At 33.7% G+C, this 17,521-nt stretch overlaps 1 pseudogene; it reads right to left on the reverse strand.

Moving 5' to 3' along the window:
- Nucleotides 1-3,040: 3,040 nt before the first annotated feature.
- Nucleotides 3,041-3,451, reverse strand: LOC149263274 (non-specific lipid-transfer protein 4.1 pseudogene; annotated as a pseudogene).
- Between the last annotated feature and the right edge of the window lie 14,070 nt (nucleotides 3,452-17,521).

The following is a 17,521-nucleotide window of genomic DNA, read 5'->3' on the forward strand; positions in this document are numbered from 1 at the left end:
AAGCCTCTTGCTCCCAGCTTTAGCTCAATGTTGTTTTTGCTGAATCCATTTGGTGAGATCCTTTTCTGTCGGCCACACTTTAATGAACTTGCATATGAGTGCATGGTCTTTCATATAACTTCTATATCGCTCCAGTTTGTTCATTAGGATTATGAATCTTGGTTTCTCCATCGCACATGGTAAACATTTGCCTCTGCTGCCTGCCTGTCATCTTGCTCCAAGGACAGGTCCTAGTTTTCTTGTTTCTCCCGCCTGGTTACTGGTGTTTTGGTCTTCCCCTGCCACCACATCTTGATAGGAGGGATCTCTCCCCCTCTCTCCTCCTTTGTCATTTTCCTCTGATTCTTGGTGTCTGGGTCTGTCTCTTGTTGCAATCTGTATTTCTTCAAAGCGCCGCCTAACTCGTGGCCGCCTGACCATTATGGTTGTAAAGCGATGTGCATTAACGTTTTTTAATACTATTAATATTATAATATCAATATTAGATTTAATGGTGTTTTTTACATGGCATGATAACAAAATTTATAATAAACCTACATCAAATTAATATTTTCAAATATTACAACTTTGATTTGAAAATATTTATGCCTTTAAAGATTTTAATATATCCCTAGAATATGCATTTTCCTTCTAAAGATTCATTTTACAAGTGTTTAGTTAAAATAAATATTAAAAGATTTTGGAGCAAGATTTTCAATTCTTTGTGTTGAATTAACTTTTTTCCTTTGATTTAAGAAATGAGATTCACTTTAGTAAAGAGTTAAAATATTTAAAATTTTACTTAATTTAGAATTTTAATGTGATAAAAAAATTGTTAAAGTAAATTTATGATCCATTCAAATTCAAGTATATAATATAAAAACTATTAAAATCATAAGATAATTTATTATCCATTCAAATACATGATTATATTTTAATAATTAATCTTAATCCATTAATAAAATTAAAAAATTATATAATTTATTATTATTAATTTTTTTTTTTTTTAAATGACATACTTACACATCAAAGTCATATAACAATAAAAAAAAAAAACCGAGAACATCCCATTCGAACTCCTCATTATACTATTATTACGTTGACGGCACAAAGCAATGGTATGTTGGCCGCATTGGTGGAATCGTAGGAGGAAGCAGCGACATATTTGATGCATCTACACATTGCTTGCTCGTCCAGAGCAGAGGTAGCCGCTGCGATTAGACTCTTAACGTTGTTGCAACACACCGTCGTGGGGTTAGCAGCTGCGATTAGACTCTTAACGTTGTTGCAACACACCGTCGTGGGGTTAGCAGCGTCCCCGTGACAAAAGACAGGCAGGGGAGAAGCTCGGGAACGTTCACCATATTACTGGAGATCGATTTATTTTTTTTTTTTTTTTATAGCATTTGAGTAATCATCAATTTAGAGCACATTTACAGATAATAGAGTTGGGTTGTTGATCTTTTGTCTAAGAGAGGGGATGAATAAACCAACTGGTAAATTCTACTTTAAACTGGGTCATTTGATAAACGAAAATAGTATAAATTACTCCTTCAAGAAGAACAGGACACTACAGGAGGACTGGAAATTATGTTGGATTTGTGTCTTAATATTTTGTTGTCTTTTGATTAGAAGAGAGGATTCTATAAGAGAGTTCTGGTAATATTTGAGACATTTACATGTTGTAATACAGGAGGACTGGAAATTATGTTGGATTTGTGTCTTAATATTTTGTTGTCTTTTGATTAGAAGAGAGGATTCTATAAGAGAGTTCTGGTAATATTTGAGACATTTACATGTTGTAATATTTTGTTTTGGAGATGTTTTAGTGTAAGTAGATAAAAATGAAGAATAAATACTATAAAGTGATGTGATGTAATATTCTATTTTGGAAAAGAAATAAAGTAGAGAAGATGTAACTGAAGATATAGAGTAGGAAGGTATTAACAAAAAGATGATATCAAGTCACAAAAAAAATTAGAAGAGAAATATGAATATGTAATAATTATATATATATATATATATATATATATATATATATATAATTAATTAATATATATGAAGTAGTTTTTTTTTCTACTGAAAAAAGAATAATTATTGAAAACGCATATATAATATAATGAAGTCAAAAATTATGTAACCAATTTAGCTTAATGGTCATATCATCCCCACAAGTTATAGCAAAAGCAATGTTATTCACATCATACATTAATCCGCAAAGTTATGTTAATATTGTCACTACAGTAATGTATGAAATTGCAACAAAATGCAACCCATTATTTAGTTCTAATGTGGACTTGTAGTTGTTGCCTCAATTCACCAGTTATAATATAGAAATATATGTGAACAATATTCTTTGAAAATAGCTTCAAGCGATAGCTCAATTGGTCAAATAAGTGCCTTCCCATACAAGAGGTCACAAGGTCAATTCTCCCAAAAACCCTCGAGATTGCATACATTAAATAAATATAATTTTTTTTTATAATAATAATAATAATTTAGTTTAAAGTTGCAACCCATCTAAATACTAAATTGACATATTAAATTTTTTGTTTTATTTGTGTGAGAGAAGAAACTCTTCCCATAACGATTTTTCCATTTTTCCACTTAATCTATTAAAGTGTTCATACTCTCTCTCTAAATTTAAACTCATAACTTCTAAAGAAAAAACACGCACTATTGACTATTGGACACTAAAAATGAGAATCAAAACAGAAAATTAAAATTACCAAACTTAACGAAATTCATTACACTTTCTTTTTATCTACTCAATTTCAAATAGACAAACATGATAACTTGGTACACTAAAAACATGTCTAAACCTAAATTCACTAATGAAATGAAATCCTCCAATCATGTGCTATGTGCTAAGTTGTACAACTGTTGATACTTAATAATGTATCCATGAACCGTCAACGTCAAAATCAATCAATATTCAATATTTTATAGTTGGTCCAGCATCCACCCACTTTACAGTGGAGAAAAGCTCTTCCCAAAAAATTGCTTAGTGGATCCTGTAATCAAAACCATAAACACTTTAAAGCTGCACACTTATATCAATTCACAAGTAGCAATGAAAACCAGTACTAATAAAAGAAGTGAGATAGAAGGCAAATAATGAGTACGTGTCCCAGGTGATGGAAGTGCTGATGGGAACGCCGATGTTAACGCCACAGAGCGATGGTATGTTGGTGACGTTGGTGGAGTCGTAGGAGGAGGAAGCAGCCGCAGATTTGATGCATTTACACACCGCTTGCCTGTCGAGAGCAGAGGTCGCCGCAGCAATCAGACTCTTAATGCCGTTGCAGCACGCCGCCGTGGGGTTGTCAGAGTCCCCCGTGACAAAAGAAAGGCAGGGGAGAAGATCAAAGATGGCACTAATGCACGAGATGCCACCTTCTGCGACGCCCATTGTTGCTGCTTGCAATGCCAACACTAACACTAGGGCTTTCCATACCGTGCTCATCCTCATCTTTTACAACATAAACCCTAATTATCAAAAGGAACGTGGACAATTCATTGCCTTGGTGTGCAGCAGAACCCATGTATATATACATAATTTTTGTGCATGAAATAGTGTTTAATGGGTTCAAATTTCTTGTGAGATACGATGAATCGATGTGTAACTCAACTGAAAACGCAAATAGTGGGGAAAAGGAGAGTAGGAATCTTTCCTTTCAGATATTGACGAGATGCAGATTTCATTGGATAGACTTCTTTGAATATCAACGTTTTGCTTCCCATTCTTTTCAGATTCTGACGAAATGTAAATTTCAGTGGATAAACTTCTTTGAATAACAACGTTTCGATTCTTTACTCTTTGTGTTTTGAGGTAGTGGGATGGGATGTGCACTGAAATAGAGTTGTTGCAATTTTAGTCATCCAGTACATGAATGACACCTATATTAACCAACCCAAAAGCACTATTCATGAATCAATTTGCACTTCATATTTCTTTGCTGTAGTGTTACACATTGTACATTGGAGTTGGACGTATGGTAACCATATAATTTGAGTTTTGAAGTTGGGGAGAATTCACTGAATAAGTGAGCATTACAAAGTATTTGTTGTTTTCAATTAAACAACATCCAATGAAGACCTAAGTGAGCGAGGGTGGGGCCATTACATATAACAGTGGAGTTGGACGAATGGTTCAATATAATTTGAATTTTGAACTCGCAGGAGGATTCACTGAATAAGTGAGCATTAGAAAGTATTTGTTGTTTTTAATTAACAACATAACTGTGAGAACTTAAATTAGCGAGGGTGATGTCATTATGTAATCACAGCAAATGAGGAAGCCAGCAATAATCACAGCAAAGTAGATAGAAAGAGATGAAACAAAAAAATTTCGTTACTTCTATATTATTCATTTTTATCACTCCTATGGCTTTCTCTAGGTTAGTGTACATGTATTTAATTAGCTTAAGTTAAACTCTAATTCTTGCATGCATGCGATGTGCATTTAGTTAGCCTCCAGTGTTTACATGTGTATATTCGCATTTAGTTAGCCTCCAGTGTTTACATATGTGTATATTTGGCTTTAGTTAGTTAACTTTAATGTTTGCAACTTCTTTGAATAACTGCAGTGGATAAACTTCTCTCAATAACGTTTTGATTATTTACTCTTTGTATATTAGCTGTGCACTGAATAGAGTTGTTGCAATTTTAGTTATCCAGTGCACTAATGACACCTATATTCACCAACCCAAAAGCACTATTCATGAATCAATTCGCACTTCATATTTTGTTGTTTTTAATTAAACAACATCCAATGAAGACCTAAATGAGAGAGGGTGCGGCCATTACATATAACAGTGGAGGTGGACAAATGTTTCAATATAATTTGAATTTTGAACTCGCAGGAGGATTCACTCCATAAGTGAGCATTACAAAGTATTTTTTGTTTTTAATTAAACAACATACTATGAGAACTTAAATTAGTAGATAGAAAGAGATGAAACAAAACAATGTTGTTAGTTTTGATATTATTTATTTTTATCACTCTCATGATTTGGCTTTTTTTGGTGTACATGTATTTAGTTAGTTTTAATTAGTTTCAGTTAAAGCATAGTTCTTGTATGTGACGTGTATTTAGTTAACGTTTATTAAATTTAGTGCTTACTTGTGGTGTGCCCTTGGTTTTAGTTAGTTATGTCTAATGCTTGCATGTGGTGCATGTCCATATTAACATAACATAAAACACACTTAGTTTTAGTTAGTTTTAATTAGCCTTAGTTATTGTATGTACAACTAAGTTTAACTTTAGTTACTTTATGTATTGATTGTCAAATCAATATTTCGTAATCGAATTCATTCTATGTTTCAATTTTATTTTTCAATTCTTGCAAGTTTGTGCAATTATTCTTCAGCTAGAACATTATCTCTACTCTATAATTTTACCTGGTATAGAGCTACATGGGTCTACAGAAGGTGCATGAACAATCTTTTGTGGATCAGAATATTAGAGAATTGATGCAATTGCTACTATGGTTGCAAGGTGAAAGAATGGAGTTCCCATCTTCAACTATTCTCACTTTGTATAACTACGTACAATAGAAGCCGGAGATTTTGTTTCACCTCAATGCAAAGTCTTGTATCGAATAGTTATGAATATAGAAGCTAAACCCAATTCTGTCATTGAAAAATCCAAATACTTCAACAAGATGGACGAAGTTTTTGGTCTTCTATTGTTGTCCATATCTCCAACATTGCATTTATGTGTGGACACATGTAGCACTTTGAATGAGGTTTGGACAACCTTGCAGAATTTACTATTTATGTGTGGACACATCTAGCACTTTGAATGAGGTTTGGACAACTTTGCAGAATTTACTTGGAAAATAGAATGAGATGTGGGTAAAGTAGGATGAGATGCAGGCTCATATTCTCGAAAATGAGCTAAATTCCTTAGATCCAAATAGCTTTGAGAACATTCAAGGTTTCTTTACAAAATTCAAATCATTGCTTCTTTAATTACAACATTGTTCGATCGATAAATCCAAATAGGAAGGTCAATTGATCCTTTCTATTTTATCTAAATTAGGTCCCGAATATGTTGTTTTTGTTTATGCATTTCATATAATTAGACTTGCAACTCGAGATAAATGGAAAATGCCCAAACTTGATGCAATTATTGAGTTTCTCATTCACGAGAAGGATAAGCTCATCAAGATGGGTTCATTAAAGTTTTCAAATGCACATGCACTTGCCATGCATGGAAAAGGAAAGTCCAACTCGAATCCATATTAGCAATCTAAAGGCAAAGGAAAGGTAAGAGATTTGGATCCAAGAAAGGGAGCAAATCCAAAACCTCCATATGATTCTTCCAACTCCAAGGTTAAGAAGGGAAAGAAAGGAAACTCCAAGTGTCCTTATTGTAACAGAGGATATCATCATGAATCCTCTTGCATGCAAAAGACTATTGATCTAATGGAAAAGACTCTTTAGCAAAATAACCATGTTCATCACAATCCAGAAAGTGCCAAGAAGAATATAGAGGAAAAACCATAAAAAACAAGGGGTAATGGTCATGCTTTGATTGCCCTTCATTCTACAATGCAAGAATGGATCATCGATTCAGGAGCTTCGCATTATATGGCTTCTTCAAAGGAATCCTTTTCTTCTCTACATGCATACTCAAGACCTCCTATTCTCATCGGAGACAATTCTGCAGTTCAAGCAATTGGACAAGGAAGAGTGCAATTTGAAGATGGAAGTTTTAAGAATGTCTTACATATTCCAAGGCTTTTTGTGAATCTTCCTTCAGTGTATTAGATGAAACACACCGACACCGGAAGGAAAGTGGAATTTACCCCGGATTTCGTGAGAATTTATGATATGTAAACCAACATGAATATTGCTTCTGGCAAGGTAAATGATCATTCTTATCTGTATACATTTTCTGATTTTGTTCCTTAGTTAGATTCTATATTGCTACGTGCGCATGAAAATGAAGAAAGTAGGATTTGGCACGAGAGGTTTGGGCACTTGAATTTCAGATATATGCAACAAATTAGCAAGCAAGGGATGGTTAAAGGATTTTCAGCCATTAAATTTTTTAATGGTGTTTGTAATGGATGCGCCCTTGGAAAGCATCCACAAGACAAGTTCGAGAAGGGGCATGCATGGAGAGCATCTTCACCTTTGGAGCTTGTACACAGTGATCTCATGGGTCCATTTCCAGTACCTTCAATGAGAAAACCAAGGTATGTGTTGTCATTTAGACATGATTACACTATATTCACTTGGGTTTATTTCGTGAAACTTGAGTCTGAAGTTTTCAAGCATCTAAATATTTTCAAAGCACATGCAGAAAATCAGTCTGGAAAATGCTTCAAGGTCCTTCACACAAATAATGGGAAGGAATATGTCAACAAATATATCCAAAATATTTGTAATGAAGTAGGCATACAGTTCCTTACACTCCACAACAAAACGGGGTGGTCAAAAGGAAGAATAGATCTTTGAAAGAAATGGTCAATTGCATGTTGCATGCAAGATCTCTTCCATCAAAATTATGGGTTGAAGCTATCAATTGTGCCTCATACATCCAAAATAGATCTCCTCATAAATGTTTTACTAGAAAAAGCCATTTGAGGCTTGGATCGTCATGCAACCTAAACTCAATGATTTCCTCATTTTCAGATCTCGAGCCGCAAGCACGCATTCCTACAAAGAAGAGAAAGGCTTTGGAGCCTCAGAGCAAGGCATGCATGTTTTTTGGATATTCTAATGAATTAAAAAGGTATATATTACTTGATATCAACACTGAAGAACTCTTTATCGAAAGGAGTGTAAAGTTTGAAGAAGATGTTTTGCATGCACCACCAGATGAACCTGTTACAAAGTTGCCCTCACCATTAATTGGCGAGTATGTGGATGATACTTTAGATCAGAATTCTCATCTAGATGAGCCTTTACCTGTGACACTCGTTGGACCACTAGTTGTTTAACATCGAGATAATATTTCCTCATGTAAGTTTGGAAGATTCTCGACCACCTTCAGCATAAAAGGGCTACAGCATGAGTGATCTCTTAGATGATCCTACCACTATACCTCAGTTTGAGGAAGCTCCAAAAGAACTCTTAGCTATGGAGCCATGCATTCCCATGCAAGCATATATGATGCATGCATCTGATCCACAAAATTATGCAGAAGAAGTTAGGGATCTTGAATGGGAAGCAGTTATGGATGAGGAACACAACTCTCTCATTGAAAACCAGACTTGGGACCCAGTTCCAATACCATCCAGTCGTAAACTTGTCATGTGCAAGTGAGTTTACCAGACCAAGAAAGTAATAGATGGCCAACTTATTCGATAGAAGGCACAGTTGGTGGCAAAAGGTTTTTAGTAGGTACATGGTGTTGACTATGATGATACTTTTGCTCTAGTGGAAAAAATGGATTCCATTCAGCCACAGGTGCTTCACTCAATGAACCTCTGGCATAGCACATGCATTAGTGGCATACTAAACAATACCCTTAGTTTGACTACATATTGGAAAATACCTCTAAAAACCACTTTATTTAACCTCCTACCAATATGAATCCAATATTGTACCTTCCCAATATAAAAAACCCCTACTTTCACTAGATATTGTATGTATCCATTTTCTCATTAGAAAAATGTATATCCTTTTATATTTATATCCCTAGTATAGTGGCATGATGTCTCTCTTATGATCCCACATGCATTCTACAATGCACCTTTCTTCTTTTGATATACATTGTAGATGCATATTAGTTCTCCCACAATGTAATTACTCTACCCGTACACATTTCACTATGATTTGTGGAATTTAATGGTCTAAGGCACACAAAGGTCAATGATGTTTTAGGAACATTGATTATGTGCATGTATATAAATTAACATATAAATTGATCTATATAATGATGAAAAATCAACTTATGAATCTTTATGAATAGGTTTGCACCAAATAAGGTGTCCAAGCACAAGTCTAGACACTCTAGATGCAAGACCACTCTCTACAACCAAGGTTGGAGTCCAAAATCTCAAATCAAGGGACCTGCAATCCCAACCTAGACATGCTCAGAAAAAAAGGATGGACAAGTCTCAACACATGTGCTCTTAAAGGAATAACATGAAAGCATGAAAGCATGAAATCACATTTTGATTCACTGTCATCTCACTAATAAGATCCAGGTTATCACTCATATACTATGTAAAATGAAACAACAATGGATTGGAGATAACATTGAGGCATTTGAATGGACTACAACTAGAACATAAGAGGACAAAAGTTTGGTTCTAGAGGTGATCTGCTCCATTTTGCTAGCTGAAAACAATGGTGTATTCCAAAATAAACCTCCAAACTTCTACAATATTTTCTACATGTTTAAGGAAAGCATTAACTTATCGTCCACCTCACTAAAGACAAGGCGTCCTTACACTATCATAACTTCGAAATACAATTCTAAAATTTCTAGAGGATATGTTGATGGTGCCTCTCAAGGGAACACAAGACCCAACAACACTAGAGAATGGTTATTAACACCCTATAGTGAGACAGTATCTTTCAAACATGGACTTAGAAGTGTCACCAACAATAGAGCATAGCTCATCGCAATGTGCACACTTCTCGATATTTCTTGGTAGATCTAGGCACTCACAAGTGGTTCTATGTTAGATTTCGGTGACTCCACATTTATTGATATTTTCCATCAAGCAAGAGTAAGAACTGCATGTGATATTGTTTCCAAATTCCATCTTAATCTCTTACTCATATATACAAGGAGCTTAACAATGAAGCATAACAACTAGCAGTTCATGTTGTGACAGTTCCATTAGGTTACAGATCGAGAGAACATTGGAGGGTCTCTACCTTCCATGTACCATAGTCCTGTTTTGACTCTACAAATAGAAGTGAAGTTATTTATTTAAGCAACCCCTCCCAAATACATGTATTACCATGGTATCTTGTGACTATTTCAATGTAGGGGGTGTTCTTTTCACTAAATAAACATCCTTTTCAACAAAAATATGGATGAAATACTTCATGTAATGTACATCTACTACAAACTAAACTATGGAAAATATGGGACCAATCAAAAGTTACTATTTTACACTCGTACATGCTAAAAATCCATATATAGGTACTCCCTCTATAGATAAGATAATTAGGTTGTTTTCTTTGGGAAACAAGAGCCACGTGGTGGCAATGTCACTGTGCTTGTTTTTCTTTGCAAGTGTTTTTTTTAGCATTGTGCATGGAGATCCAACAATGATCGTTAACAGAAAACATAACTTTCCTGTTAATTACATAAAATGAGTTTCAATTGTTATATATATATATATATATATGGAATTTTTGTAATTAAAAGTTATTTTATTAAGAAAAAAAGTTTAAAATCAACTTCAACTAATTCATTGTTTGTAATAAAAGACTTAATTACGTAGTTAATGAAATTACAAGGATTTTAAATTTCTAACCACTTAAGAGGATGGAGCATTATCATTCAAATGACACAAATTCAATACCAAACAAATTTAAATCCCTTGTGCAAATGAAAGTGTCTAACCTTCCAAAATTGCGCAAAAAAACCTTGCATATACATAATATCTTTAATAATTAATTTCACATAAAGACAAAATGACAAGATCTCTTTTTTTTTACACTTCACAATGACATATTAAAGCTTTGACTATAATTTCATTTTCAACAAGAATGTTTGGCACACTACACAATAAGATGAAATCGGTTTAGAGTGCTTCAGAAGAACACTCGCAACATTTATTCTCAATAATTGGTCGAAAATACAACTAAACTACTCTTGGACAGTAACAGTAGTTACTATTAGTAGTAGAAACCCCTACATAACAAGGGAAATGCTTGTAACAGTAGCACTTTTTGCTAGTCACATGGAAATTGCGGCTTGTTGTTGGAAATCCCTCAATTCAGCAAAAAAAATTGTGGTTGGTGTTGTTTACACAATACCCTTTGATCTTAACACTTGGGGTTCTGCACATTCGACCCTCTACTACTTGAAACTCCATCATCCCTGCATCATATTAAACATTACACATTTTCATTCACATGATTCACCCAAAATTTCAACAACAAATGTTATATATATATATATATATATATATATATATATATATATATATATATATATATATATATATATATATATATATATATATATATAATTCCATCCAAATGATAGAGGAGTAAAACATTTACCAATGCTTATAACGAGCAGAACATGTAGGAAAAGAGTGCTTAGTTGAGAGAAAACTCCCTTGCCAACCATTATTGATCTTCTTTCTCTTTCTTACACACCACAAACTTGAAAGTTTCAATGAAGAGTCGAGAGCAACCTACCAACCAACTGAAGCAAATGTCATATTTATAATATGTCGAGGCAAATTGAAATATTTTTGTCTGCCATCAAAACAAAACTTATCATGCTCAAACTAACAAAAATATGAAGGAACTTAAAACAACACCCATAAAAACAATAAGAAAAATGTGCATGGAAAGTAAAATTAGACAAAAGATTCTGAGGATGGCTTTAGAACTTACTATGGATAGTAACATATGTATTTTTAAAGCCTGGAGTGTCCTCCAAAGGGTATTCCAAGAAAGAAACCATACTAAGTTATTCAGCCTCTTCAAAACAACCATTGCTTGATACTTCACAAATATCATTGTGACTGTAGTCATCTCCAGTTCTATTTGAAATATAATCATCCATGGGAGATATTTCTTCATTTTGTTCATGCTTACAAGATCCATGCAATGCCATCGATAACTCATTTACTTAGGCTTCTACAACCAGATGAGAAAATCGGAAATAATAAAGTCCCATGGGATGGCCATGCCTTTATAAAGCATATAAAGGGATTTATTAATATTCATTTATGGGTTTTAACAATGCATGTATAAATCATATAGGTGGATTTATTAATTTTGAAGCTATGGTGTTTGGCATTATCGATATATTTATTACCTTACATCAAACAGCTTTGAGATGTTTTATTCTTTTTAAGTTACCAAAAGTTGGCAATATCTGAACTTAAAAATTGCACCCTGGATGGTGTCAACTTTTTCCTTTCACGGTATTAGCATTATGTAAAAGCAACACAGGAAATCTCTCAACCCAAAAGAAACAGGTTGATTCTGGAAACTAGTAAAAATACTTCCTACAAACAAACATTTGTAAAGAAAACACAAGTGCAAACATAATCTCAAACATATAGGGAGATATGGAGTAGATGTCCAAGAACCAGGCACATCAACAACCATTCAAAACATTTATATTCAGTAGTCATATAAACATATGTTAAACTTCCATCTTATAGATCTCCAGAATCTAAAAATCTCTTCTAAACCACATTTGAGAATGGCTTTTGAAAAAAAAGAAAATTATTGGTCAAGAAACTTTACATATCATAGTGAACCATGAAAGAAATAACACTCACATCAACTTTAGTATAGACAAAATGGAGTCTAGCCGGTGACCTCATCATATCATACACGCTCCCCAAACCAATAGAATTCATAGTATTATTGTTCGTTGATTTGGAGCAGCAATGTATGCAATCTTTCTAAACGGTCTCTTTTGGCACAGTGGAAGCTTCAGACTCATAACAAGTAATATCACATAGGTTGGTTCTTGTTTAAGATTCATTCATCTCATTTTGTTGGTAGTGATCAAAATCCTTAGCTTTACCATTTTGATCAATCTCAAAATAAAAGTAACCACGGGGGCACTCGTCCTCTGAAATGCAAACATTTCCTTTAAGCTCTCTATAATCTAAGATGCCACTCCCTCTTGAGCTACCAGTAGAGGAAAGCACATCCACTGAGGTTGATACAGAATTGTGATGGTCTTAGTGAAATTTCTTGCAAATATGTCACTGCGAAGAAAGTCCATTGGCATAAAAGGCTCATGTTGCTCCTGTAGATGTTCTGAAAGAGGACATTGATATTTTTGTTTGTTCTAGAGCTTATGCACATCTTCCATCTGGAAAACATAATCCATGGGAATTGTTAATATGGTATGATAATTCCCAACTAGAAAGTTTACAATTAAATAGAGTATGCAATGAACTTAGTTTCAATCTCACCTTAAGTGTCAAATGCAAGTACATTGTCTAGTCTTGGGGAAATCTAAAGCTGGCAGGCAGAAAAGCATCATGTGAGTTTTGAAAAAGAAAAAAGACATGAAATTTGTAATGCTTCTAAATGGAACAATACATATAGGGGTTTGATTTCCTATAGTTGTTCTCTGAAAGGGTCCAAATCAAAAAATGAATATGGAACCCTATACATATACATGGATTTATAATTCTCTCACTTTTTTTCATTTATATAAAAATAACTAAATGTATATCCAACTCATTTTGAAAAGAATAACACCTTTTTATTTTGGCCTAGTGAATCTCAGGGTTCAAACTTGGCCCTAGTTCTTATTAGAAACCCACATCCTCCCTGTGCCCTCGGAGGTTCCTTGAAATTTGTTGATCAACTGTCTGAGTGAAGCTCTCCCAACTCCCAATATTTATATCACAAGTCTTCATCCTACCCTATTTTGATGGACTTGGGAAATTGATCCAGATCTTATGCATTAAGAGGAATTGTGAATCACATGTTGAGTATCTTGAGAGAAGGGAAATACAATTTTTTTGAGCTATCCAGCAAAATTAATAATTCTTTTGTGTACAAACATCTACAGAGAGGACCTTGCGATCAACAGTTGGATTCCTCAATATTCCCTGATGACAAGGATTGTTCAAGCATAAAGATAATTGATTTTTCCAATTGTAAGGGAAATGATTTTCCTTATATAGGTATGGATTTTTGCATGTGCCTATGGAGAAATAATCTATACGCATTGATGCATTGCACTCAGAACACTTGGTATATTTGAGCTTCTTGTTGAAGTTGACCTTTTGGTTAATGGGTTAAAAGGTGAGATATTTTCTCCAAAAGTCCTACTAATTTGTCAGCTTCACCTAGGAAGATAACATATGTGAAGTTAGCACAAAAGAAATCAAAAACTGAAAGTCCACTACAAAAATGCCTGCTCTTTCTCTGCAAGGAGACATTTTGAATATGTGCGCCTTGTTTTCTAGGTTTCATCTTTATTTCATGTGGAGAGCATAATTTCTTGTCCCAATGTTCTTTGACATGTTGGATTTCACTTTCTATTGTAAATAACAAATTTCAAGTCAATGTGGAGGACAAAGAATTCATAACTTTCTTGAATATGAATCATTTTAAGTTGTAATACAATCTTCTTTATTTTTTAAGCTTTAGCAATTATTGTTATAATTGAATATTGAATGGAAGTAAACCAACCAACATCTCAACTTAGTCAAATTCTCAGCAATGGAGTGGGAGAAAGGAATTTTTGAACAAGGATTTCAAAAGGAATTTTGACATAAATGGTCTAGTGTCTCAAATCACATCAAATCGAAGACTTTCATAATGCATGAAGTTACTATGACTAAAATTCAACACCCTAAAGCCATAAGCTACTATGCAAACACTGTCAACTGAAGTAACATTCATAATATATCAATAGCAACATTTGTTTCTCTATAGAGAAAATCACCAATCAAGGTGGGATCAATTTAAAGTTATGTACTTTAAACGAAAAAGGTATATAATACATCAAATCACAGAAAGAAACAGAAAACAATGAATGTGAAGTCTTCATATATATTATATTTTATATGGAAATATCTAAAAGTTAAGTCTCTACAGATTATTAGAGCAACAGTTGATTCATTGTATAGTAACTTTTGAAGGAATTAAGAAGTTAAAGTCATACTTCCAGAGCCAAAACATGGGTGATTAATAGTTTGATGAAGCATATGAAGAAAATGTGAAGAAATCCATACTCCATGTCACCCAAACCATTGTGAAAACCTTATTAAGTTGAGATATATAATTCAGCCATGGCAAAGTATCATATCCTTGCAACAAAATAAGAAAGACACATCCTACAAAAGAATTAATGTATCTGAAAACAACCCTACCATCAGTCCATAAGTTTTGGAATTGTGGTGAATAACTTCCTAAAAGATTAAGGCCAACTTAAAGTGTTGGAAAAAGGCATCACCATAGCTTGGCTATGGATAAACATTGAGAAAACTTCCAAATTTAATTTTACTTATATTTTATTCATTTATGCTTAAAAAACTTGTCTTTCTGACAACATGATTTGTTGAATAGTTTTTCAATCCAGGAGAATTTCCTTTCCTTTGCTCATGGGTGTTTGTCCTTATATATATAGTATCCATTGTCGATTCAAGAGAAAGATCACTTGATTCCAAAAAATAGTCACAAACTGCAGACAACATATTCTCCCTGGTATTTCTGTTGATATCAAACTTTTGGTTCCTCATCACTTCACCCTAAAGGAAACAAGTATATAAAAAAAAATGACATTAGAATCACTATATAGATATAAATTGACTCTAGATTTTGAAGTATGCTTTGCAACCAAGCACTAATCAAATGTTTTTCAATGCTTACAGCCTTCTACATGTGTGACTGCACATGTCTTACACAAATATAGTATATACACACAAACTAACTCTGGATTTTGAAACTATGCTTTACACTTTTGAATTAATTAGAAATTTGGTAATACTCATAGCCTTCCACATGCATGATTGCATATCTCGCAGAAAATGTTGTTGTGGACCAATAACACTTGCAGGTCTAGCTACTCATAAATATCCTAAAACTTGTTTCAAGTCAATAAGCACAACAACTTATTCAAAATACAAAATACCATTTGAAAGCCTACTTCTATATCCCATGTAGTACACTAAGTTATAGGAAATAATTTCATCATGAAAAAATATCAATTCTAAGTTACAATATATATAGACAAAAGGATAAATAAATCAATTCAATTTGAGGAAGGGTTGTTTTCATTCCATTTTAAAACTAAAGTCTAGTTTGACAGAGAAAACATGCAAAGGAACTTGATTCCTGATTCCAATTTTTAGGCTATTTGATAGTGGATTTCTGCAACTAATTGCATGGTGGAATGCCTTCTTTTTATTATTTGGATTGTCACCTTGGACATTTGTCACGGGGATGATTTGAAGTAGGGGATAGGAAGCAAGTTAAAATTTGCCAAAACCCCCAGTTTTATGAGGCAACTGAAAGTATTCTTATTGATTTGTGCAGGTTTGGTGTCAGATGCATTTCATTTAACAGTTGGTTGTTGTGTTCTATCTTTTTCCTTATTTGCATTAGCAATTCTATCTTTTATGTGTCAAACCCTTAACCACAAGATTCAAAAACATTCCTTTTTGTCCAAACCAGACAACTAGCAACCCTAAGCTCCTCATGATCAACCAGCCACTAAAAATATTCCTAAAGGAATGTTGAACATAGGTGGGAAGAAATAATTCAGAGAACAATAATGCCTTATCTAACTAGACATGTCTAGATTCTTAGCCACCTATGATGGTAGCACATGTCATCAATGGGCCATAATTATTTTAGAAACAAAGAAAAAAAGACCCAACATGTTCTTCTCAAAGACCTTCCTGGACAAATGTAAACAAGAGATATTTCTCACCTCACGCACTCTTTAATATATAGGCCTCACAAGATCCCATGGAGGCCTTAAAAAATATAGAGATTCCTAGCTTGCATGAATATATCACTCATTTATTAAGGGACAACTTCTAGCTCATTTGATGCCCTAGAAAGCATCATGGAATATCAACATGCTAATGGGGCACTGCATATATATTATGGTTAGAAGAATAGGGTACTTGTTTTGAGAGTTAAATTTTTTAGTTATAGGATGTGAAGATGAATGTTTCCAACATGAATATTGTTTTAAATTATATTTGGTTGAACTATGGTGCTTGGTTTTCTAGATGTCTATGAAAAAGGGTATCTTTACAAAGATTGTTTAGTTAGAAAGCAACATAGATTGGCTTTATATGAGGAGAAAACTTGAAGGGATAAGGAAAATTGACAACCCTAAGCTCCTAATTCTCAACAAGCCACTCAAAATATTCCTAAAGGAATGTTGAAAACAGGTGGGAAGAAATAATTCACAGAACAATAAGGCCTCATCTAACTAGACATGTCCATATTCATAACCACCTTCCATGGTCTCACATGTCATCAGTAGGCCATAAGCCTTTTAGAAACAAAACAAAGACCCAATATGTTCTTCTCTAAGACCTTGAAAAAATGTGAATAAGAGGTCTTGCTGACCTCATGCACTCTTTAATTGGTAGGCCTCACAAGATCCCATGGAGGCCTGAAAAAATCCAAAGGTTCCCATCCTGCATGACTATTTTACTCATTTCTTAAGGGACGAATTCTAACTCATTTTATGCCCTAGAACTCATAAGAAAATGAAGACAACATCATGGAATATTGACAGTCTAATGGAGCACTACAAATATACTATGGTTAGAAGGGTACTTGATTTGAGAGTTGAATTTTTTTATTTATAAGATGTGAAAATAAATGTTTCCAACATGAATATTATTTTAAATTATATTTGGTTTAACTATGGTGCTTG

This window comes from Pinus tabuliformis, chromosome 6 (assembly GCF_031772625.1).
Source record: "Pinus tabuliformis cultivar Carrire ecotype Pingquan chromosome 6, CPIR1, whole genome shotgun sequence".
In the NCBI taxonomy this organism is placed as follows: Eukaryota; Viridiplantae; Streptophyta; class Pinopsida; order Pinales; family Pinaceae; genus Pinus; species Pinus tabuliformis.